This window comes from Polypterus senegalus, chromosome 1 (assembly GCF_016835505.1).
Source record: "Polypterus senegalus isolate Bchr_013 chromosome 1, ASM1683550v1, whole genome shotgun sequence".
Classification (NCBI taxonomy): domain Eukaryota; kingdom Metazoa; phylum Chordata; class Cladistia; order Polypteriformes; family Polypteridae; genus Polypterus; species Polypterus senegalus.
In genome coordinates, this window is record NC_053154.1 from 152843156 (window position 1) to 152869082 (window position 25927).

Here is a 25927-nt window from a genome sequence, read left to right on the forward strand (position 1 = left end):
TAAACCTATAGATTTGAACTTCAGTGGTATTTAATGGCAATGATTTACCAATAAATGAAGGCCTTATTAGTAGTAATAATAATATTATTAATGGTCCAGAGTATCAATGTGCTGTTACTCTTTGTTACTTGATATATCCGACAGCATCACTTGTGACGTGATACAACAACAAAAACAACTAAATAATATTGCTACCACCACCACCACCAATAATATTAATATAAAATACTACTACTAATAACAATAAAGATACCAATATAAAATGAATACTATTATTATTAGTAGCAATAGATCTGTTACAAATATTATTTCATATCTGTCAAATCAATATTTTTTTTATAAGTTAAATGTCCAGCTTTTCCAAAACATTTAGTCTTCCCTGAGATGTACATGTTGATCTTTGGCTGATTGCCATATTCTGATAGCTCCTACCGAGTTAGAAAAGCTCAGGAGCTCTCCTAAATCCTATTGAAGTTAAGAGTAGGTTCCTAGGTTAGGAAAATTAATAAAATGCTTTTACACCTACTTCTATGAATAGAACCAAATATGTGATGCTTAGATTTTTGAGCTAGTTAGGACCACAATTCCTACTCTGTGATGCTTCATATATGTGGGCACATATCCCTATGTTATATCCAGTCTTGAAAATTTTGTTCTGCAAATGAAGGTTGTTAGGAGAAAGGCAAAATAAACAGTTAATTAACAAAAAAGTATGATTTATTAGCATAAATAGCGAATTAGAACAACTGGATCATCTATTAGTCAGTACATTTTGTAACGAAAACTAACAATTACAAATGTATGCACTGCCAAAAAGCTCATTGAAATATGTGTACAATTACATCTATGGTCTGTTCTGAGCAGGGGTTCTATTCCAGCAAAAGAGAACAGGAACACTACTCACACCATTACACCCAAAGCAGTAAACTGCACAAAGATGAAGGGAATATCCTCATGAGGAATCAATCACATTTCAAAATGTTCCAAACACCTCTGAGATGTACCCAATTCCCTATCTAGAGAAGATAATTATAAAGATGACGACTTCTAATCACAAACACAAATGCCCCAGAGAAAAATTTCCCAAGAATCAGGAAGATTTCCATGTAGGATAAACAGAAGAACTCCTCAGAGAATTATATCTGCAAAGTCAATATATACCTTACAAGTTTATTTTAAGTAAAATTTGTAAATAAAATTAAGATTAAAAATTAAACTTTAAAGCAGAAAGCTATCAGTTAAAATCTAAAAAGAGTAGAAAGTTGTACTGGTTAATGTTGTAATATTGTACAAATCTAATATTTAAGTGAAAATTATATACTGTAGGTGCATAATATTTTAAAAAGGAGAATAAATTATAGTCAAACAACCACTTTAAGACCTGAAATCATTAGATATCATACAAATAAAATCAATTTAGTACAGGCTTTATAGCAGTACATATAAAATGTGAAGCATGATGCTTCTGTCCATTTTCAAAAATGTCTTTTTCCATTTCTGTTTCAGAAAATGAAAGGTAGAAGCCAACACTGTATGAGACACAAGTCCACGGTGGGGCATATGATCCTTTGAACAATTTAGAGCTGGCAATTAACATAACTTGCATGTCTCTGAAAACAAAGGAAAGCAGTTTAACAGGAGGAAGCATTTGGTGCTTTATAATCTTTTTTGCTGGATGGCAACATATCTAAAAGTTTTAATGAAGATACTGTTCTCTCTAATTAAAGTAACAAAGTATAACCTTGCATGGATGAGCTTAAAATATATATTATAAAGTTTGATCCCCAAGATTATGCAAAAAATTACACCAATTTTTTCAATTTAGCCATACTGACACAAAAGATTAAACATTGTCAATTTTGTTCATTATTAGGTACGTTGGTATAAACAGATTTTATTGTTAACAAAGGTGTGTTACACACAGCAGCTGAGATCTCGAAAAATGTATCTTGCTTTCTCAGCTTGTATGCAGTATGAACAGATCATACTGCAATGGTGGGATGAATGCACCTGCTTTATGGATTAGATGTAATACTATCAGCATTGCAAGGCATGAGGTTTATTTATATCATGCTTATTTGTTAGACTTTTCTCTGAGATTTACCATCGCCACCTTTAAAATCTCCGTTGCTGTCAACTCGTTATTTGCAGGTCTAAATCAAATCAAATTTTATTTGGTATAGACCTGTTTACAACAGCTGCCACATAGTGCAGTTTCACAGAGCTAATTCAGGATTACGACAGATGTTTACACTCCCAGCATGCAGTTAAGCAATATTTAGGCTGGCTTTTCAGCTGTACATTTGAAAGGATATCTAAGGTGAGGTCCTGGAAAGGGCTCCACTGATATGTGGTCCAAAATTGTAGTGAATCTATTATATATAATGATCCACAGGTCATGCCACAGAGCCCCAAAACCCCAAACATGAATACACAGACAAGTTCTGGGTTCAAAACAAAGGGATTTATGTCAAAGCAATAACTTCATATGGCAATTATAATTACTTTTCTCTTTTCTTCTCTGCACTGCACTGCAGTGCTACTCATCTAAAGCAAGTGTTGCCTGTCTCCTCTCCTGGCTCCAAATCACCTGGACAAGGTAGTGTGGCCGTTTTCATTGAAGACCCAGAAGTACTTCCACTGTCCTGAAAGTGTGGTTTAGGTGTACTTCCGAGTGCATTTGAAGTACCACAAAGTAGGGCTCTCTGGTCCCTTCAGTGCTGATGCAAAGAACTACAATTCTCAAGATGCCCATAGGGAAACTATAGCCTAGGGACACTGCCACCTGGAGAGTGGGGTGAAACAATGACCTAAATTTATTGCCTCCTACTGATCTTCTGTGATACTAGCCAGGTAAGGATCCCAGATCAGCTTTGGCTGGGATGCTGTCATCCCTCACTATATATACTTTGTATATATATAATATATTAAAGATGGCCATTGAGTGCAACTGAACCCGCCCCTTCCACTCCATGAGCTATAAAAGACAGGGTGCTCCTGGAAGGAGGCATCTCACTGTGGAGATGAGCCACCACACTACAGAACTCTGACCCCAAAGCTTGACTAATCTCCAGAGCCTTTAACCTGCAGCTTAATCCTACATTTTGCTTTGTTTTCTTATCGCATCATCATGCGCTTGTTAATTTAACCAAACTTATTTTGTGCAAATGGAATGGAGCTATTTAGCTAAAAAAGCTGAAATTTGGAAGGATTGTACATCTCGATATATCAATATATAGGAATAACTAGTCACCCCAAATAGATAAACTAAATACCCCTAATTTGATTTGATTGAAATTTGGTGACATTATAGAAAAAAAAAATTAACTCATACATGTAGTTATTTTTGTCAATACATTTTTTATTTGTCACTGCTTATTAATGTTATACTAATATACTGTACATGTGCTTCACTAGGTGGGTGCTTTATGCAAATAAAGGATGCAGCAGAAACTATTAACAGGCAATGCAAACAACAGCACTAAATAATAGGAAGGACAAGAACAAAAGATATGATCACATCTGAAATGGAAGGAGAAAGTTCCTTGAAGCTCAAGGAAGATGCAAAGCTCAGTGGATCACAAGAGCTATAAAACTCTTATATTTTGAAAAGAAGCCCAAGAGTGTATATATATATACTGTATATACATATATATACTGTATATATATATATATATATATATATATATATATATATATACACTCTTTGGGGTGCGAGCAACTGTTGCTGGGGGTGCCAGAATCCATCAAGGAAGAAAAATGAAAAACATTATTTGTACAAAATCTTAATTTATTTATCCATTCCTAAATAATTAAATGGGCAGGCTATTTCGTATCAGTGCAATATGCTGTTTGTTAAAACGTTTGACTCACGCTCTTACGTGCAAGTCTGCGTGGATATTATGAACTATCATATGTGTTCAAGTTGTATTTAAATTTTAAATAGAAGGAATTTTTATTTAGTTGACAGAAATATCTTTGGTAGGAATGTAAGTTAAATGTAGGCATCATTTTTTCTTCACTTCATAAAGTATCTATTATTCATAAAGCCTCAATTGGTGATCTGTCTTTCTGCGTTAACCGCATATTTTTTCATACGTTTCAAACCAAGGGGATGCGAGGGTAAAATGAATTGGGAAGCGCGCGTACATACTCAATGCACCCTCTCTCGGGAATTGAACCTTGGTCGTCGGCGCTAGAGGCGAAGCCTCTATTCTACCATTGCGCCACAGCGTGTGGTTTGTCTATTTGAGAGTATGTAGATCGGGGTATATATATACATCTATACTAATAAAAGGCAAAGCCCTCACTGACTCACTCACTCACTGACTCACTGACTGACTCATCACTAATTCTCCAACTTCCCGTGTAGGTAGAAGACTGAAATTTTGCAGGCTTATTCCTTACAGCTTACTTACAAAAGTTAAGCAGGTTTCATTTCGAAATTCTACACGTAACAACGGTCATAATGGTCGATAACGGTCGACAACGTCCGCCATGTTGAACTTTATTATTTATGGCCCCATCTTTCCAACGTCACTAATTTTCCAACTTCCCATGTAGGTAGAAGGCTGACTCCATTTTCAGGAAATTTGGTAGGTGGCTTCCCTGCACTAACCAAAACTGATGTACGTACTTATTTCGGTAGTATGACGCCACTGTCGGCCGCCATATTGAAGTTTCCAAACATCACTAATTCTCCAACTTCCCGTGTAGGTAGAAGGCTGAAATTTGGCAGTCTCATTCCTTACAGCATACTTACAAAAGTTAAGCAGGTTTCATTTCGAAATTCTACGCGTAACGGTCATAACGGTCAACAACGTCCGCCATGTTGAACTTTCTTATTCATGGCCCCATCTTCACAATATTTGATAGGCGGCATCCGTGCGGTAACCGAAACCAATGTACATACTTATTTCGGTGGTGTGACGCCACTGTCAGCCGCCATATTGAACTTTCCAACGTCACTAATTCTCCAACTTCCCGTGTAGGTAGAAGGCTGAAATTTGGTACTTATTTCGGTGGTATGATGCCACTGTATGCCGCCATATTGAACTTTTTAACGGTCTTTGTTACTTATGGGCCCATCTTCAAGAAATTTGGTACGTGGCTTCCCAAAGCTAACTGAATCCTACTTACGTACATATATACATCCATAGCCTGAAGCTCGGTCACCGTGTGAGGCGGCGTTGGGTCCCCCTTCCCAACGCCTCCCACGTTGTTGGCTGCCTGCCTATAAATGGCCGTCTTTTCTTCCAGTCTCTACATTTCCTTCCTTGCTTCGCCACGGGATTCACGTCTCCCTGCACCTATTTCCTTTATCATTCCAACCGTACCCCCATTAACATGTCTATCGATGTGATCACCATTGATCAAAGAACTGTCACCTTATCGAGTGGTTTCCATGCCCGGAGATGGCACCTGCCTTTTCCATTCTCTTTGTTATATATTGCACGGCCATATCAGGCTCACTCTTGATATCCGGGGGAACATTGTGTCTTATGTATTGAATGACTGGGACAGGTTCAAGGTGTGGACTGATGACAGTACAGGAGATAATTGTACTACACAGGAGCACTATAAGAGCGAAATGCTTAATCCCTTCACCTATGGTTCTGCATGTGAGTTGATGGCTGCCGCTGAATTGTTAGGTTGTCGCTTTCAAGTGAACCGAAATGGCCAAATATTTTATACCTTTGGACAACCGCCAATGCCTCTTAAACATCTTAGATTCACAGGTGACGATTTTATTAGTAGACACTCTGTTGTTTATGAATGTTTAAACTCTCAAAAGCTGGATGTGAAGTTATCGATGAAACTGGTTGTATACTTACAACGCTTGACAGATGCCGAATGTCTCTTCAACACAAGTGCTACAAATAATGTCGTAATTGAAACAAACCATGAAACTCAAACCGTTTATGACAGCAGCAATCCAAGCTGTGAGATTTGAATCAAGATTACTGTTCACATGGCCAACTGTACGTTGCATGCTTAAGAGTAAGCTCAGCTCACAGCTTGGTCATATTACAACCGGAGGGCCGAACTCACAATGTGGTACACAAACAGATCCTTAACAAATAATTATTGGTATATTTTCCCTCAGTTTAAAAAGGTTTAATTTTCTTCTTAATAAAAATTTTAAGGCAGTACTTCGCCACTGCGAAGCGCGGGTATTTTGCTAGTATATATATATATATACCCGCACTTCGCTGCGGAGAAGTAGTGTGTTAAAGAAGTTATGAAAAAGAAAAGGGAACATTTTAAACAAAGGGAACATTTTAAAAATAATGTAACATGATTGTCAATATACAGTAATTGTTTTGTGATTGTTATGAGTGTTTTTTGTCATCAAGGATTTGATTATCATTATTTCTTTCAATAAGGTTCGTATTTGTAGGATGTGTTGTGTTCAAGTTACATTCCGTGTTTGTCAATCGTTGTAAAGATAACAGGTTTCATTCATTGATTCGTTTCTTACTGCATCAATAAACAGCTCGTCTTCCTCTTTATCTGAGACATGACACACTGCATGCACGGGTTTTTTTTTTACACTGTCTTCCTTTAGCGGGACATTGACTTTTTCCAGCGTGTGCTTTGTTTCCACAGTAGCTGCACTTATGAATATGCTTGTATGTATCAAACGCTTCATATTTTTTTGCTGCCTTCTCAATTGTGTAATTCGGTTTTTGTTCAGCACTCTTTGGAACTGTTGCTTTTTGTCTGTGCACTGCGTCAGTTCACATGAGCCGCTCGGTGTACATGCATCGAAGTTTCCCAGCTGTGCTGGTGCTATCTTGTGCGATGTCCACGGCTGTCTTTAATGTTAGCTAAGACCCGGCACTTAAAAGTTTCTCTCGCAGTTTCACTGAGTTTGTGCCAAACACCACCCTGACCATCTCATCTTCCTCTGCATAAGCACAGTCCTTCACCCGTGAATATTTAGCAGCAGTGCATCAAGCAGAAGTCTATTATAGTATATGGACGAAAAAATAGGTTCCAGTTATGACCATTACGCATAGAATTTCGAAATGAAACCTGCCCAACTTTTGTAAGTAAGCTGTAAGGAATGAGCCTGCCAAATTTCAGCCTTCTACCTACACGGGAAGTTGGAGAATTAGTGATGAGTCAGTGAGTCAGTCAGTCAGTCAGTGAGTGAGTGAATGAGTGAGTCAGTGAGGGCTTTGCCTTTTATTAGTATAGATTCTTCATTATGTAAAGCACTTTGAACTACTTTTTGTATGAAAATGTGCTATATAAATAAATGTTGTTGTTGTCATCCTATGTGTCTATGTTTCTCTGTGTAAAGAAAAACTTCCTAAAATTCACCCTTAACAAGTTTCTAACTATATCCCTGCATTCTTTATGAACTCATTCTAAAGTCTCAATCCACCACACTAATTCCTTTCATAATTATAAATACTTCAATCATGTCACCCCTTAATCTTCTTTTGCTTAAAATGAAAAAAATCAACTCTTTTAATCTTTCCTCATAAGTCATCCCCTGAAGCTCTGGAATTAGCCTATTCGCGCTTCTGTGAAATTTGTCCAGTGCTGCTATGTCCTTTTCGTATCCTGTAGACCAAAACTGTACACAGTATTCCAGGTGAGGTGTTATAAAGATTAAGCATAAGCTCCTTGGACTTGTACTTTACACATCATGCTAAATAATCTAATGTTCTGTTAGCGTTCATAATGGCTTGTGAACACTGTAGGGAAAGTTGATAGTATCAAGTCCTATGCTCGATGCCCCACCAACCACCATCTGCACTCCAAATTTTTTTTTATATACATCTCTAGACTTTAACAGGGAATGAAAAGAAATACTTGACTGATAAATGTAAACAACTGAAAATCTTAAACTTCAAATAATGATAATAATATATACTCAAATGTCACATTATGTCTTCTGATTACCCTTTTCAGTTCAAAAGAATACAGTTTCCTGTAATTTAGTTTTTTGCAATGACCATCAACAAAAGTAAAGTCACTATGAAAAGTATGAATTGATAGTCTCTGATCCAGTCCTATAGTCTTGGTCTCAAAGCCTGATGGGAGTTGTCACTTTTACAATGACTTCCATCATCTTAATCAAGTCTCCCAATTTGATGCCTATCCGATGCCATGGGTGGATGAACTCCTTGAGTGACCACACTTGACATGACGAAAGGGTCACTGGCAAATTCCCTTAATGGAATCTGCCAAGATTAAGACCACGTTCAGCACCCCTAGCAGCCATTGACAGTATTGTGTTCTCATTGCAACTTTCCAGCATTTTGTGGATAGTCTATTATAGCCCCACAATAACTATAGTTCTTGCCACAATGTTCCTGACACTTAGTGAAGGCAACTTGCGTATCAACTCAATGAAGTGTTTCTTTGGATTGACTGAGGCTAAATATTTAGGCTACTTGGTGGGCAGGGGCACTATTCGTCCACAATGCACCAAAGTAGATGTCATCCTGAATTGGCCCCGTCTGAGGAACAAAAAACAAGTGCAGGCTTTCTTAGGATTAGTGGGCTACTACCTCCTGTTTGTTTTCAAGTTTTCTGAGAGAGCAGTTCCCTTGTCAATCCTCACAAAAAAAAGGCTCCTAACATGGTGGTATGGGATGCTAAAACAGAGCCTGCATTCTGTGACTTAAAATATGCTCTTATGAAAGCCTCAGTGTTTCTTCTCCGTTTATTTTACAGACGGATGCTTTATACGCAGGTGCTGTGCATATTGTCACGCACGCGCAAATAGGAGACCGCGGACGGACCTTAACACGCTTCGGAAGACGCTCACCGGCAGGGAGTAGCGGGGTACTAACCTTTCACCTTCTTCCAGGAAAAAAGACGCTCCGCCACCATAAGCCTCATTCCCGCAGTACGTTACTTCTGCCCTTTCTCCGCCATCTTTCTTAACGTCATCAGTCCCATCCTCCCTCACGGTTCCTTCCCAGCATTCCTCCACTTCCGGCTCCTCCCTTATAAAATGGCTGCCGACGCGTTGTTTGGCGTCGCGAATATGAACTGTTTTGTTTATATCTTTTGACCAGATTTGCAGTGTGGATTTGTCTGCAATATACGAGGCCGGAAATCCCAAACCTTTATGTTGTCTCTTGTTAAGTCTTTTACAATATATATATATATATATATATATATATATATATATATATATATATATATATAGTGCAGATCGTGCAAATGGTTCATGAAATGGCTCAGGTTGTACGATATTACAACTGTAGTGTAAGTTTACAGTTCTACCAGGAGCACTTGATGGACTGATTGAGTGAGTTTATATGAAACTGCTTCTGAACCGTGAGGTTCATGCCGGAAAGGCTCTGAAGTGTTTGCCGAATGGGAGAAGTTCAAATAGACTATGCACATGACTGAGGCAGCGAGTGGTGCACTGAAAGTAAGAAAGTAACAACACTAAAGCAGCTGTGGTATTTGGAATAGTTTGACCATTCCTTGGACCATTATATTGTTATAGGATGATTACAATCAGATTACAATCAAATTTATAAACAATACGCAGTTATTTTCAGAGTATTTGATAAAGATGCGTCAGGAATTGTGAATCTAAAAAAATAAACGGAAACCATACAGGAACAACAGCACTGCTTGAACGCTGGGTGCTGCCAGTTTGCAAAATGAACTGAAAACCTGTGTTACGCAATGGATTGTGCTGGCATGAGAATGTGCATGGCTTTACACTAAGTTTAGTGTTTATACATCGCAATATGAGTGTGGAAATCACCTGGGGCCTCATGTATAAACACCGTATGGAACATCTTTGTGCATACGCATCATATACATGAGGCCCCAGGTGGTTCTTGGATCTGCATCCATTTCATTTCAAAGTCATCCATTGTTGACGCCATCTCTACACCAGTGCTGATGCTCTGTCCAGGGTTCCTGATCTCATGGTTCGGAATGATCTACCCGATAGGTCTAGGCTGAGGGGAGGGGTCCTGTCAAATGTGTGCGCATAGAGGACAGTTTAAGGGCAGAGGATAATTGTTATCGTCCCTCAGAAAGCTAGAGGGTGCTGTCAATTTATGACTTTTCTGTTCCTCACTCTACAGACTGGAAGATTGACAACCATGATACCTCTGATGTCACTTCTGGTTTCTGCTCGCCTGGACCCTCCTCTTCCTGCGAAGAACCTTTATCACTGGAAGCAATGCCATCTGTCTTTCTGGGTACTTGCATTGTCATGACACTTCTTTTCTTTTTCAACATGCTATACCTTGCATTTTATTTGAATATGCAGGGTTAGCCTTCGTGGTGCCCCAAAGATTTATTATCTCTTTCTTACAATGTCCACATCAAGGTATTCTATGGATGAAGTTAGAACATTTTTCCTTCTGATTTTCCTGAAAGATACACTGGTTTGCTGCCATAGCTGAAAGAACTGTATATTTTAGGTTGTTTAGTGAATATTAATTAACCCAACATAAGTGACCCTGGATGTTTGCACGTGAGTGTTCTGAGGTGGATTTGCACCTTGCCTTACTCTGTCTTTCTTTAATTGAGGAATAGACAAATCAGGTTGTGAAAAAGGACAGGTGGATGAAAATGAACATAGTTTTAAGCTGTGGTTCTTCTCATTTGAAAAAAAACCCACTACCATTTAACTTTGCTAATGCATGTCTGTAGGACTAATTTCTACTTTTACTGTGAGCTGAATCATTATGCTAATCTTTACATGGTGTGCTCACTCATTGCACAATCATTGTAATCAATCTTAATGTCTTGAGCTTGTTGTTCTTAACAACACAAAATATATGTTTGACTTTGAAGGCTTTCCTCTGATTATAAAATATTGGGGGTAAAAACAGTTATCCATTTTTTTCTGTTATAGATTATTTATTGGACCAAAGCATGCAGCTCAGCAGCTAAGACATTGTCCTTGAAACCATGACCTCACCGGTTCAAGTCCAACTGCTGAATAACTGTATGATATTCAGCAAATCACTGGACATGAATACATTATTTTGGTTTTAATCTGTTCCTGTGTAGCACTTTGAAGTGGTGTTAATAACAAAGGGTGATATATAACATACATTCTCAAACACGCTTAAAACAATTCAAAGAGTGATTAATTGAATGACTGAAAATGTGCTAATTTGGTATGACCGACCATTAGCTGATGACTATGTTGTGAGCCTTGCCCTTCAGGTGAACCTCCCCATTCTGAACCTGACAAATTATACTCAATGCACCAAAATGGTGCATTTTAAGTAAACACTGTTTTACAGAATTGAACAGGGAAAACATTTTAAAGGCTTTTACAATTTAAAGTTGGTATTGCTAAAGTGATGAGCCCACTATGGGATTTTCAAATTTTAACTTCAAGATTTAATATCCTATCATGGGAAATCACTGAATTTTAAGCATTCATATGCTTCAAGATATTTATTAGCATTCACTTAGAAAAAAAGCACTAACTTGCTTTTGCATTACACATTCATATTGTCAAATGCTAAAACTCCAAATAGCTTTTGGAATCCTGTAGTAAAATGATGCTAAAGTAAAGGAGTGCTTCTTTCCTTTTATCACTCACCTATCAATTATAAATACAATTTGCAAGAATGTATTTGCATAATATAATAATAAAAAGATTCTGGGATTGTACATAGACAGATTGAAAAGCAGAATGACTGCTCATTTTTAATAAAGAATTACATTAAAGTTGCCCAATTAAAATGTGGTCTGTTTTAAAAAATGTGTTACCTCTATTTTTTCACTTAGAAAAACAAATGCTAATAGTCATTAGGTTGACATTACTTAGCCACAGAAAAACAACATTTTTCTTTGTGCTTACAGGATTTTGCTTGTGAAATGAAGATGGGGTGTATTTTTTTTCTTAGAAATTGTCAAATGAACTGTCTTACCTTTCTTGTATTTGACATCCATGTGATTTACAGAAGGTTTAATTATTCACATGTTTATTATGTTCTTCATAAGGAAATTTAGGCCCTCATATTTTCATCGTATTCTTGAGAGCAAGCTGCAATTATAGCTGTAGATATCTGTTTATTTGATGAATTCTGTTTCTTCTGCATAGTTTGATAAATAAGGAAATAAGTCAAAACCTACTTTATATACAGTAATTAAAGTGAAAAATCTAGTCATGATGCAAATCCTTAATTGGACTCCAAGAGAGATATTCAGAATTTCTCTTTAATAATAGGAGATGACTGGGGACAGAAAAACAAAGCACACTAAAATATGGTTTAGAAGTTCAATTAATCACAAAACAGAAAACAACCAATTTAGCATAGCTCATTCGGTGACTCTCAAGGCTCAGGTAATGTTCTTTTAATCATCTGGCTCCAATATTAGCCTCTCTACAATACAACAGTGAAATAAAACTCTCAGGACTGTGATCCTCAGAATTTGCAAGAATAGTTCTTTAAATAAGACAATATTAATGATGCTTAGGTAAATCAAAGCAATGCTCTTAAAATGTTTCTTTATTAGCATACAAGAGCGGCATAAGATATAATGTGACTGCAAGTTTGAAGTAATAATTTATTTACGCATGAACCAATTCGAACAGAAACAACTGTCTTAAGAGACATGCAAATTATGTAAGGAATATAATATGCAATCCTTGTTAGCAACTGATTTTAAGGATTGTTGGTTGTATTAAAGATGTAGTCCTGAACCAGGGCAAACATCTGATTGGAGTTAGGGATTTGCTTTGAATAATTCAAGAAAGAGAAAAAAAAATAACAAAAGCATAGCATTAAACTCATCAGCATCACAATTGTAAAGTGATACATTCATATTGAAAGTAATGACTGGTATATAACAATTTCCGGGAAAATAAAGATAATGGAAAGCTAATACCTGAAAAAATTTACATTTTACAATGCATTCTTAATTTACAAGGTCTTTGCTATAGAGTGGTCTAGTCTATTTGGTGCTCTTCTTTAAGGCTTGTGTGAGAGAATGTGAAGTATAGAAAGCGGACTTTGTTGTATGGTGGGTAAGTGAACAAACTACCCCACAGGGTAGTCATGGTGCTGGGTTGGTTATCTTATGTAATTATTATTTACTTTTGAATTAACTCCTTTGTTTTGTACTTTTGACCCAGTGTTGTGAGCCCTCCCCAAAAATGTGCACCATAGTTCTGGTTGGATAATTTATAATTTCCATATTAGCATTTTATTGTATATATTGTGCCTGTACATCATCTACAGTATATAATATGCATCTTGAGGACATGTGATGCACTATCTGGGTCTGGCACAGACTATGGCACCTAATGACCTTCACATGCATGGACAAAGCAAGCAAGAGGATGATGGAGGAACAAGAATACTGAAACTCATTTATTGTTGCTACTGATTCATAGCTTTACAGGACCTGGGGCAACCACTGTCTGTGTGGAACTTTCCCATTCACCACGTGTGAATTTTTTTAGAAACTCTCTTTTCTGCCAAGTCCTAAAGATGTGCATGTTATGTAAATTAACTAAATTTTCCTGGTATGACTAAAAATATATGTTTCTCTAGCAAAGTTGACTACTGCCCTGGTCTCCAAAATAGATGGACCTGCTATATTTTATATGACATACAGTATTGATAGTTACTGCTCCTACTTCACAGCTTTAGCGACTGATAGTAGGCTTTGTCCACTGCCTGTCCGGGTGAATGAATATGTGAAGATTATATGTTCTCTCTGCTTCTACATGCATTTTCTCTGGTTTCCCGCCAAAGTGTCAGTGTCAGTGTCACTTTAGTCCCCAAAGTGTCTAAGTTAGGCTGACTGCTGGCTCTAAGTGGAATTTTTTATATCGAGAATGAAGGGAACACTTTTAAAACATTAATTGCTATTCAACTTGAATAACAGTCAGTCATTATCCAACCCGCTGTATCCTAATACAGGGTCACAGGGGTCTGCTGGAGCCAATCCCAGCCAACACAGGAAGCAAGGCAGGAACAAACCCCAGGCAGGGCACCAGCCCACTGCAGGGCACACACACACACACCCACACCCACACAGACACAGGGAGTACATGCAAACTCCATGCAGGGAGGACCCAGGAAGCAAACCCAGGTCTCCTTACTGTGAGGCAGCAGCACTACCACTGCGCCACCGTGCTGATCTGACTTAATTAACACATTAGCAAAATTATTTACAGCCCAAGGTTTGACGCTGGAGCAGCCCCAGGAAACTGGGTGCACATTCTTTTCCCCATGCCTGTATGGGTTTTCACTAGGAATTCCTTTCTTTCCGAATATATACATATTAAAGTTATTGGTGACCTTACATTGACCTGGAATAGTAAAGCGTATACCATTCCACATCAGAACAGGTGATCCACCAAAAGCTGAACTTGTTTGGGCCCAGTTAATACTTGGATGGGAGGCCAAACAGGAAAAGTTGAGTTGCTGCTTGGGTTGCTGGTGAGGACATCAAGGTGGCAATTACCCTGTAGTCTATGTGTGGATCTCAATGCCCCAGTACAATGACAGGGACACCGTGATGTAAAAATTAGTGCCATCCTTTCGATGAGACATAAAACTTAAGTCCTGACTCTCTGTGATCAATGAAGATTTTTAGGCATCTTAAAAAAAGAGTAGGGTGTCCCCCAGTGTTCTGATGAAATTGCCCACCATGACATGGTTGTTCTGGCTACCTAATCATCCTGTGCATTTTAATGACTACTATTTCTTTCACTTCTTCTCCACCTAATAGCTAATATGTGGTGAGTGTACTGGCCCAAGAACGACAGCCATTGCATCATTCAGGTAGATGTTGCACATTGGTGGTTGTTGAAATAGCTCCCCATTGTCTACGTCAGGAGTGGGCAAAGTTGATTGCAGGTTTTTGTTCCAACCCAATTTCGTAATAAGAAACACTTATTGCTATAGTAATAGTTTCCTGCTTTGTTAACATTTTGAACCCTTATTGCTTATTTTAGTCTTAAACAGCTCAGTTTTTAATTGCTCCTTATTGGCAATAAGATGCAAATGACAAAAGAAACCAGCAGTTCATCATTTACCTTGTTTCCATTTACACCTGTGTGTATATATTGTGCAATATTTGATTAAATATTTAATGAAATACTTGGAAGAAAAGTGAGGAGAAAAAAGTTAAGGACTGGGAATTACTTGTCAGTTTTAGGCTTTGAATCATTTGGATGATATCCTTAGAAAGGAAAAAGAAAATCTAGGATATGAGAATGACCTGACATGGCAAAGTTAAAGCACTAACAAGCCACGAAATTAAATTATTGACAAGGATCGTTTTCTAATTAAGCAACGGGGTAGGACCAAAAACCTACAGCCACTGCGCCCATTCAGGACCGGCTTTGCTCATCCCCGGCGTATGTAATGGCTTTTTGAGTAGCTAGAAAATATATAAATGTGTTAATTAAGTGGACTGTGTAATGAACTGGTGACCTGTACAGATTTGGTTTCTGCCATGGACCTGTTACTCCCAAGGTAGGAGGGAGCTAGGTAGGCCTAGCTCACTGAAAATTTGCCACAAAAAACCAAAGACAGCCATTTTAGAAAATGGACTGAAGGATATTTATTATTGTTCTAAGGATATACATATGCATAGAGGTAAATGCTTATAATGTATATATTCTAACAGAAACTGTTAATTGTTGTTTAAAATATAATTTTTAACATTTTACATTTGAAAGTATTCCTTTTTAGATATAATTGTATGCAGATTCATTAAACATGCAGCAGTTATTATAATTTTGTACTTTAGTATAAGAAAACTTTTAGATGTATAGTATTTGAACAAAATATTTTTAAGCTTATGAGTTATCAAAGTCAGTTTTAATCTGTAGCACAGCTCACACCCCTCATGTGAGGAGATCTAGGAACTGTGTTGTACTGTTTTCACCAGGCCTGAACATTGGTCAGCACAGAAGTTAGCCCTTGTTGTGGCTGAATAAATTGCCACCAGGTCACTCTCGCACAGATGTATCTGTTTCTTTGAGTGATGGCACTGGCACCGTTTTCATGCTGAGAGGTTTTGAAACTAGAGATGCTTGATGTGTTGTCTGGCAGTTCAAATTGGTGTTTAAACCTCTTTTAGATCTTGGATTCCTAGCACTTGTAACGAATAATGAAATTTTGGTCAATTTGGTTTCAGTGGACCACCCTGACATGATGTGGAACCCCTGCATACACCTGCCATTAAACTTTAAAGCTACAGTGCCTTCTCTCTTTGAAGTTTTCAAAGAACAGCATGGCAACCTTTGATGGTGCTTTGTTAAACATGTGTTTGTCCAAAAGATAAAGAAGTTGCTCTGCCAACAACATTTGACTGTTTACTAGATTCTGTGCACTGTGCTCTGATACTTCTTGGCTGCCATGGGTTATTTTGCACTAGGTTTTAGTTTCCATTCTTAACTTTTTCATTTTTTAGATGAGGCAATGAAACATAGTAATCATCTCCAAATTTAAACAATTTATTTTAGACCTTTGGCAAAATGAAGTTCTCACAATTTTGGGTTAAATAGCAGCATTACACATAGCTGTGGTGGCTCTCAAAAATATAAAATAACCATTTCCACTGTTTTGTTTTAAATATACATACCTCCAGTACCTTAAATTGTATCATGCTTGGCATTTTTTGATTGTTATGTTTCATTTTGTGGACATCATGTTGATTAGTGCTACTGCCTTACAGCTCAGGATCAGATCCTGGTTCATAGAGACATTGCACATGTCTTCATGTCTGTATGGCTATGTACATTGGCTTTCCCTGACATCTTAAAAAGGTATGCATATTAGGTTAGATATTTCTGACCCCAAATTTGCAATTTACATGTGAGTCTGTGTTCTCTGAGATGGACAGATGGCTCCCAGTGCTTCTGGAATAGGCTTCAGCCCACACAACAGTGAACTGAATTAAGAGAATGATGAATGGAATATTATTATTATGTTAGCATTACTATTACTTTTTGTCACTTTCCATTTTCAGGATGGCACCACCTGCCTCATGAATAAACAAAAACCACACCACAACCGAAAAAGTCTTCACTTTAGTTTAAAGCTTGAAGTTATATTAATTTCTTTTTTAAATTCTCAGGATGTCCATTTAGTTTTTGTAATTGACACATTATTTTATCTGGGACCTCTAGACATTAGGTCTGCATCTTCAATGGCACATATACCATTGACAGTAATCTTACTCTTACTCTTATAATGAACAAAACAGTGAATTCCAGCAACTGCTATTATTTATTTTATGTTACATATCTGTGCTAGCATTATAATTGTGCATATCTCTCACTCCGTACTGGAAATTATGAACCCCTGTTTTAAGTTATGCACTTATTTTCAGGTTTTCATGAGTATATAGTGTTCAGCATGTCTACAGTACAAAAGACATGATTTGACAATTTAATATGTTAATTCTTATGCTTATACCTGAACTAATTTTAGGCCTGCCATATCCTACAATAAAACCTGATATCAAACCACTCAACGTGACACCAGTCAATTGTTAACCTATATAATAACAAAATTATTACTACTGAAACAGTTACATTTTTGCAAAGGTTGTGCTAAATGTTTGTATTTACTGTATTTGCTGTTTTATTCTATATGAAGACATTAGATGGGGATCTTTGTGAAATGCCTCTGACAGCCTAGTGGTGGTTAAGTGCTGAGCTTCATGGTTTGTCTTTAGAACATATTTTATTTGCTATTTTTACATTTTTAATATATTGTGTTTTGCTATATGCATTTTCTTCTCAACAAAAAATATATTTTGTGATATAGTCAATAGTAAGTCTTAATGATAATGTTCTACAAAAACACAATTTTTATTTTATATAGCACACTGCATAGTGATAAATACATTTTACAAAGTAATTTGTGATACTGGTTAAGAAAATTAATGTATAAAAAATGTGGAAAGGTGTAAATTAAAGGAAAGAAAAAAATCACATCAAAGAGCACATATGGGCAAAGATAACATGGAGAAAAGATCAGAGGGTGATTAGAAGAGAGAATGTCAATGTCTGAAATGCAATAGGGCAGGGATCAGCAACCCTGGTCCAAGTGAGCAACAGCCTTCAGTCAGCTTCATTAGTCTTGAGCTCATCTCTTATCCAGTGCATAACCTTTATAGTTAGGTTCAAAATGCAGCTGACAGAAAAATGACTCGGCACTTAGCTGACTCATCTACTTTTGATATCTTTTCCATTGCAGACTCATTTTTTAAATTCTGCTACAAAGTATATTTATAAAGTTGTAAATTCCAATACTAACATATATCATTGCTTCCCTAGAAAATACATGTCAAGATCCCTGAGAATTTTCTAAAGCTTTACAGCACAAGTCTGGTCAGTATTCATTCATCTCTTACTTTATATACCTTTCTTCCAAGGTGTATCCAGTAAGTGCATCAGTCACAATGTTCACATCACATCAGAAAATTCAACTTTTTTTTTTGGATCTGTTATCTTTGTACTTAATTCTTTTGAAAACTGATTCTAACATACTTTTCGTACTAATGCTGTCCTTTTCATGCTGTCTGTCAACTGTTACTGTCAATCGACTTCTATAGAAATACAGTCAATTGTTTTTTTCCCGGCAGGCTAGGAAACCAAATGGCCGAGATACTTGACTGTAAAACAGAAGGTAGCCAGTTCAGCCTAAACTACTGACTTAACAGTCACTGAAACTTCTGTGCAGTAGCAGTAAATTAGCTTGGACACAATATTAATCATGGAAGGTTGCCATATGTAAGAAAGTGTATTAATATTTATACTTGATAACATAACTCATATCACTGTTAAACCTGTTTAATTAAATTCTGGGTCGCATAGGGCAGTGCCTTTTCTAGCAGCCCTGATCATAAGGCGGAATTCAGCCCTGGACAAGATACCTGTCCATGTCATGACCAAAGATGCCTTCCTGAGGTTACTGAAATGGATCCTCTCCATTTCTTGGCTGCGTCTGGAAAATCTGCCGATTAAATATTATGGACAGGATCAGTGACAAAGGCAGCTTGGGAAGAGTCCCATACACACCAGGAATAACTCTGATTTAGTACTGACAATACAAACCAAGCTCTCACTCCAGCTGTACAATGGTTGAATAGCCTGTAGCAGCAGGCCTAGCTTCTTTTCAATGTTTGAAAATGCTACATAATCTTACTGAAAAGGAAACCTTACAATATTGTTTATTTATGAGTTTCATAATCATTAGTGGTGCTGCTTCAATCTCCCAACTTGGTAATGACATCATATTGTTTTTTTTCCCCTAATTCCAAAGATGTACAAGGTAGGTTCATTGATAATTAAAATGTGATTCACATACTGAATATACAATAGGCGTGAGTGTGCCTGGCAATAAACTGACACCCTGTCCAAGTGTGGAACCATTGCACCCTGCTGTGTTATAGGTACTAAGTCTCCATGACAAACTGGATAGACTGGCTAGAAAATGGAAACATTGATTAGCAAAACATTTAAAAACAGCCCAAAGTGCAAGATGAAGACATTTGTGGTTTCTATGAGAAATGTTCAAGTTATAAAAAATATGGATGTTGTCTTTCATTGTACACATGACAGGAACTCACCTAGGTCACATTAAATTGAAGAAAGATGCTATACAGATTTACCAAAAAATCTGAAGGCATACAAAAGTATAATATCTGTTTTTACGATTGCTTTCCTGAGATGAAAATTTAGCTGCTTTTTCCCAGTTCCCAATAAACAGTGTTTCATTCATTTCTTAACCTTTAATTGATAATAAAGGGAGTGAAGAGGTAGTATAGGGGAGCATAATGCAAACAATTAATACTTTTAAACATTTTTATACATTTTGGAAAAATTAAATTGTTAAATAAAACATCAGCATTGTAAATTATATTTAATCAAAAAAAAAAAACCTACATATGTTTGGCATACTGGCACCTCTGCTGCCTCACAAATCCAAAATCCTGGCTTCAAGTCCCTTTCTCAGTTGTCATCATGTGGTTTGTATATTTTCTCTGAGTTCACTTGGTTTTACTCCCACTTCCCAATGGTATGCATGTTCCTACATTGTGCAAATGTGAGTGTGCTTGTATCTGTGAGTGAACCCAGCAGTGTACTGCTGCACCATCCAGAGTTAGTTTTTGCCTTGCATCCTATGCTGCTGTGATTACTTTAGAACCCACACAATCCTGAATGAGTTTAAGTGGCTCTAAAAATGTTATGTGTGTTATATTAAAACTAGCAAAATACCCGCGCTTCGCAGCGGAGAAGTAGTGTGTTAAAGAAGTAATTAAAAAGAAAAGGAAACATTTTGAAAATAACGTAACATGATTTTCAATGTAATTGTTTTGTCACTGTTGTACATATATAAACATACATCCACATATATATACATATATACTGTATATACATATCTACATATAGACACATACATATACATACACACATACTTACATACATACACACACATATATACAGACAAATACATATATATATACATACACACACATATTTAAACATATATATACATATACATACATATCTACATATATACATATACACACACACACATATATATCTATGGCCTGGGGTACCTCCCGGTAGGCGAAAAGCACTAGCGGTAGGAGTTGGTCCCAATTCCTGCCATCGGCGCTGACTACCTTGCGAAGCATCTGTTTTTCAGCGTCAGGTTAAATCATTCTACCAACCCGTCCGTTTGGGGGTGGTAGACAGACGTCTTTAGGTGCTTTATTCTGAGTAATTTGGCAACCTCCCTGAACGTATCTGAGGTGAAGGGAGTACCCTGGTCCGTTAGGACTTCTTTGGGGATACCCACTCTTGAAAATAAGTTGACTAATTCCCATGCTATATTTTTCATATTAGCGGAGCGCAGGGGAACCACCTCTGGGTATCGGGTTGCATAATCAACCATGACTAATATGTATTTGTATCCACGGTTTGAGGGTTCGAGGTGTCCTACTAAATCGACCCCGATTCTATCAAACGGAATGTCTATTAAAGGAATGGGGACGAGAGGAGCGCGATCCCTCCTAGGAATCTGGCGAGTCTGACACTCCGGGCAGGACTGACAGAAACGTTGGACCTCCTCGTTGATCCCGGGCCAGTAAAAGCGGAGTTTGACTCTCTCCAGTGTCTTTTCGGCCCCGAGGTGGGCGCTTAAGAGGTGAGCATGTGCTAGTTCACACACCTCCCGACGGAAGGTACGCGGGACCAGCAACAACTTCCGCACCTCACCCTCATGTGTAGCTACCCGATACAACAGATCGTTTTCTAAGACAAAGAAGGGCTCACGTGGCATGGAACCATCAGCTAGTGAGCTGCCTGGCAGAACAACCACATTCTGTGCAAACCGCAGGGAATCGTCATTCCACTGCTCCCTCTTAAACGAGGCAGGCGTGGACTGAAATTGATGGTCCAAATTGCTCAACGTGTCTTGTGAGCGGTTGTGCAGAAGTGTTCCCTGGCTTGTCCCGGATACTTCCGGGTCAGAGTCCGTCGCCTGAGAAACGCCCCCCGACGTGCCTGCTCCATCTTGGCTTGCCCCCGAGCATGGCGTGGAGACCGTGGGAAGGGTGCCTCGTCCCCTCATAGCCAGACCTAAGGAGGCTTCGGGAGTGGTGTTTGTCTTACCGCAATTTGTTTGCGACCAGTCTTGTCCCAAAATTACCGGATAGGGGGGTTCGGGCAATACCGCGACCATCAGACTGGAAACCTGCCCCTTCCAGGTAATAAAACACCGGGCGGAACGGTAAGACTTGGTCTCTCCATGCACACACGTCCCCTGTAAATGCTGTGTAAGCCACTTTCGCGGTAATACATAACGGCGAGCAACAATGGTGATGTTGCTGTCGGAGTCAAACAGAGCCACCACCGAGTGCCCATTTAACAACACCACCCCTGTGTTTGGAGTTGCCAGCGGGTGCGACAGAGTACAATACCTTTCCTTGGAGGCCCAGGTGCAGTCCATCGGTTCCAATGCCGTGTTGAGGGGACAGGTTGGTAACACCACGTCAGACACTAGGTAAAAGTCCAATAATGATATTTATTATATCAATAATGTGCACAAAGCACCCTCTACTCCCAAATATTCCAATAAACAATGAACAATGACAAATCCTCCACTCCCAGACGCTTAGCCACCCTGCCTCCCAACTCAGCTCATCGTCTGGGAGCCCCCACAGTCCTTTTATATTCCCTGACCCGGAGGTGTTCCTTCCCAACAGTCCACAAGTCCTTATTCCTTCCGGGTCAGGGTAAATAATGTTTCTCACCCCGGAAGCCCGTCGCTCTTCCTATGACGAACTTCCGGGTCATAGGGCATGAAGAATTCTTGGTCCTCCCTGCAGCTCCCTCTCGTGGCCCCCATGGCATCCAGCAGGGCGGTGCACAAAAACTACATGGTCCATAATGCCCTGCTGGTCTTCTGGGGACCTCCATGCTGCAAGGAGGGCTCCACCTGGCGGCTTGGGGGGATTGGCCGGGGTACATGGCCGGCCATATCTTACAATATATATATATATATACCGTTTGGGGTGCGAGCAGCTGTTGCTGGGGGTGCCAGAATCCATCGAGGAAGAAAAATGAAAAACATTATTTTTACAAAATCGTAATTTATCTATCCATTCCTAAATAATTAAATGGACAGGCTATTTTGTATCAGTGCAATACACTGTTTGTTAAAACGGATGACTCCCGCTCTTACGTGCACTTAGTGCTGCGTAGATATTATGAACTATCGTATCTGTTCAAGTTCTATTTAAATTTTAAATATAAGTAATTTTTATTTAGTCGACAGAAATATGTTTGGTAGGAATGAAAGTTAAATTTAGTCATCATTGCATAAATTTTTCTTCACCATAGAAATTTAAAGACTAAATTCAACTTACATTCCTACCAAAGATATTTCTGTTGACTAAATAGAACCTACTTATATCCCAATAGAACTTGAAAAGATATATTTTTTCAAATCTGATTGTGCATTTTTGATCAACTTCACGTGCACCATATCAAGCACGCCTGCTATTGTGCTCTCGCCTGCCTGCCTCAATAAGTCACTGTCGCTTTGCTCTTACTTTTTTAACGCTCATTTAATCATGGCTAGTCGCGAAAAAATGTGAAAATGGAAGGAGGATTACACTGAGTATGGCTTTACCAAAACAATTATTGATGGCGAATAAAGTATCCATTATACCTAAAGCTTCAATTGATGATGTTTTTCTGCGTTAACCTCATATTTTTTCATACTTCATCTCACACCAAGGGGGTGCGAAATCGGGATCGTCCGTCACAGGGGGTGCGAGTGTAAAATGAATCGGGAAGCGCTGATATATATGTATGTGTGTGTGTATATATAATATATTTGTATATATATATATATATATATATATATATATATATATATATATATAAATAGTTTTACTGTCAAATAATGCAAAGAGTACGCGGCACGTGTTTCACCCTAATTCTGGGCTCATCAGGCATACACACTAACTGCACCCCCTCTCGGGAATCGAACCTCAGACATCAGCGCTAGAGGCGAAGCCTCTTGTGTTGTGCCATGGCATGTGGTTCGTTTATTTGACAGTATTTATATCGGGGTATATATATATAGATAAGATAACTCCTGTAGCCACAATAAATGCCTTTATTGAATAGACAAACCAGGGGTGAGCAAGTTCCTTTCTACTGCAGCCATAGCCGTGACACACATAAAAAACATCAATAATAACTCATAAACTTGCAATATTATTTAGTAAGATGGCAACATTTTACTCACCAAAATTTCGGATTATTTCTAAACATAATCCATCCTCCTCTCTTTCCTCAAAAACAGTTCAATTACTCTGTTGTACGGATTATCTGTGCGCTTCAGTTCCATCAAAAAGTCCCTTTCTATCGCCATCGAAGCTAATGCTGAAAGTTAAACCTGCCCTGTCATATTTCTGGCATAAGTTTTAATTCGCTTTAGGGCTGAAAATGTCAGCTCGACAGAAGCAGTGTACACGGGAATGGTCACCGCCAAATATACCAATGTGAACAGCTGCCCCATGCTCTCATTCAGATTTTTCTGATGAAGGAATTCAAGGAGATCAGTGGGAGATTTTTCTGCAAAATCATCCATGGAATACATTACAGTCAGTTCTGTTTTTAGCCGAGACAGATCAAAAACCGCTCCGTGGCTCTTGTGTTAAACTGGAGAAGGCTGCATGCGTAAAATTTGCCTTGTATTCCCGAAACTTCTGGGGCTCGAGGAACGTGACAAACATCAGGTTTTCGTGGTCTTGAAATCTGGTCTGTGTCTGGCAAATAATATTGTCCAGAATCCTGCCATGGAGTTGCAGTGCATTCAGTGGCCTCGTAGAGTTCCTCATTTCGGCATCTATCCAATCAATGGGTCAGAATACGGTGACGTTGCCGTACGCCTGCTAGAGGGCCCTACTGACACCAACTCAAAATCTGATTGGTTGAAGCAACTGGTTAATCGACATTTATTCTGTGTTAGAGTGCCTGCACAACGGATTGTGAAGGCCTCTCTGCCTGGCAACAAATGATGGCTGAAATGTGATCGGTTAAATGCTTTAATACGAAAATACATGCCTGGAAGCAGCACAACCATCAGAAAAGCTATGAAAGGAAGCGGACAGACTATTTGGAATTACTTAATAAGTATTCATGGACAAAATATAATTAACATTAGTTTGTGATTCAGATACTTCTACTTATGAATATGCTAAGCACAGTCCTTCACCTTATATGGGCAGGCACTCAATTACGTGGGAGGCGTGATGATGCGAGACACAACTCCGCCTCCCACGGCCATCGAGCTGCAGTCTATTACAATTATTATATGGACAAAAATAGGCTCCAGTTATGACCATTACGCGTAGAATTTCAAAATGAAACCTGCCCAACTTTTGTAAGTAAGCTGTAAGGAATGAGCCTGCCAAATTTCAGCCTTCCACCTACAAGGGAAGTTGGAGAATTAGTGATGAGTGAGTGAGTCAGTCAGTCAGTCAGTGAGGGCTTTGCCTTTTATTAGTATAGATAATCATGTGTTGTACTTAAACAAAGTTATGTCTAAAAGATTTTGCAATACAGGCAGCTTAATAGTATAGCGTTTAATTCAAGACAAGAACCAATCTTGGCAGCAGTCACAAAATACTAAAACAGAAATTAAATTATTTTTTATGCAGACTTTCTTTTGTTGTGTACTGTTGGTAAATAATCTTAAAGGGAATATGAGACAGTGTATCAATGTGAAGTTATTATTTATTTTACTTTATTAGTATAACAACACAAGTAGTATGGCTTTCTTGATTTGTTGACCACCAGTGTTAATTACCACTTGGCCATTAATGAACAAAGGTTGAGGGAAAAATTATTTGACTGTTGTTCTTAAATTGGTAGCTTAGGGCACAGAATTGACAGACTATAGCCTAACACCATTTGAAATATTTTTTTACATAAACTAAATGTTTAAACCTTAATTCAAAGTTTGCAATGCTTGCTTTGAAAATATAATTGACACATATAGGAAATAGTCTAATTTCCATTCTGTGTGTTATGAACAGTTACTTTGGTCTGTTTTGCTTAGTTGGAGACTGACCATATTTGCAAACCATTGTAATAGACACAGTTGATTGAGGGTACCAATTGATTAAGCTCACCTCTAGAAATCTTCCAAACATGATTCTTTCCACTCCAGAAAGTGCTGGGGCATCATTTATAAAGCTTGTGTATGCACAGTAAGTGTTCTGAAATGTGTCTACTCAACTTCTCATGCAAGTGTCTGAATGTAAATAAGAAAACTTAACGGTGCATATTTACGGCAACACTGCCGTATGCAAAATTTCAGAGAGACTGGGAAATGGCTGCATTTCCCTACCTTATCAAGGTGTCGTCAAATAGGCTACATGATGACTCACCACACATTATTATAATATG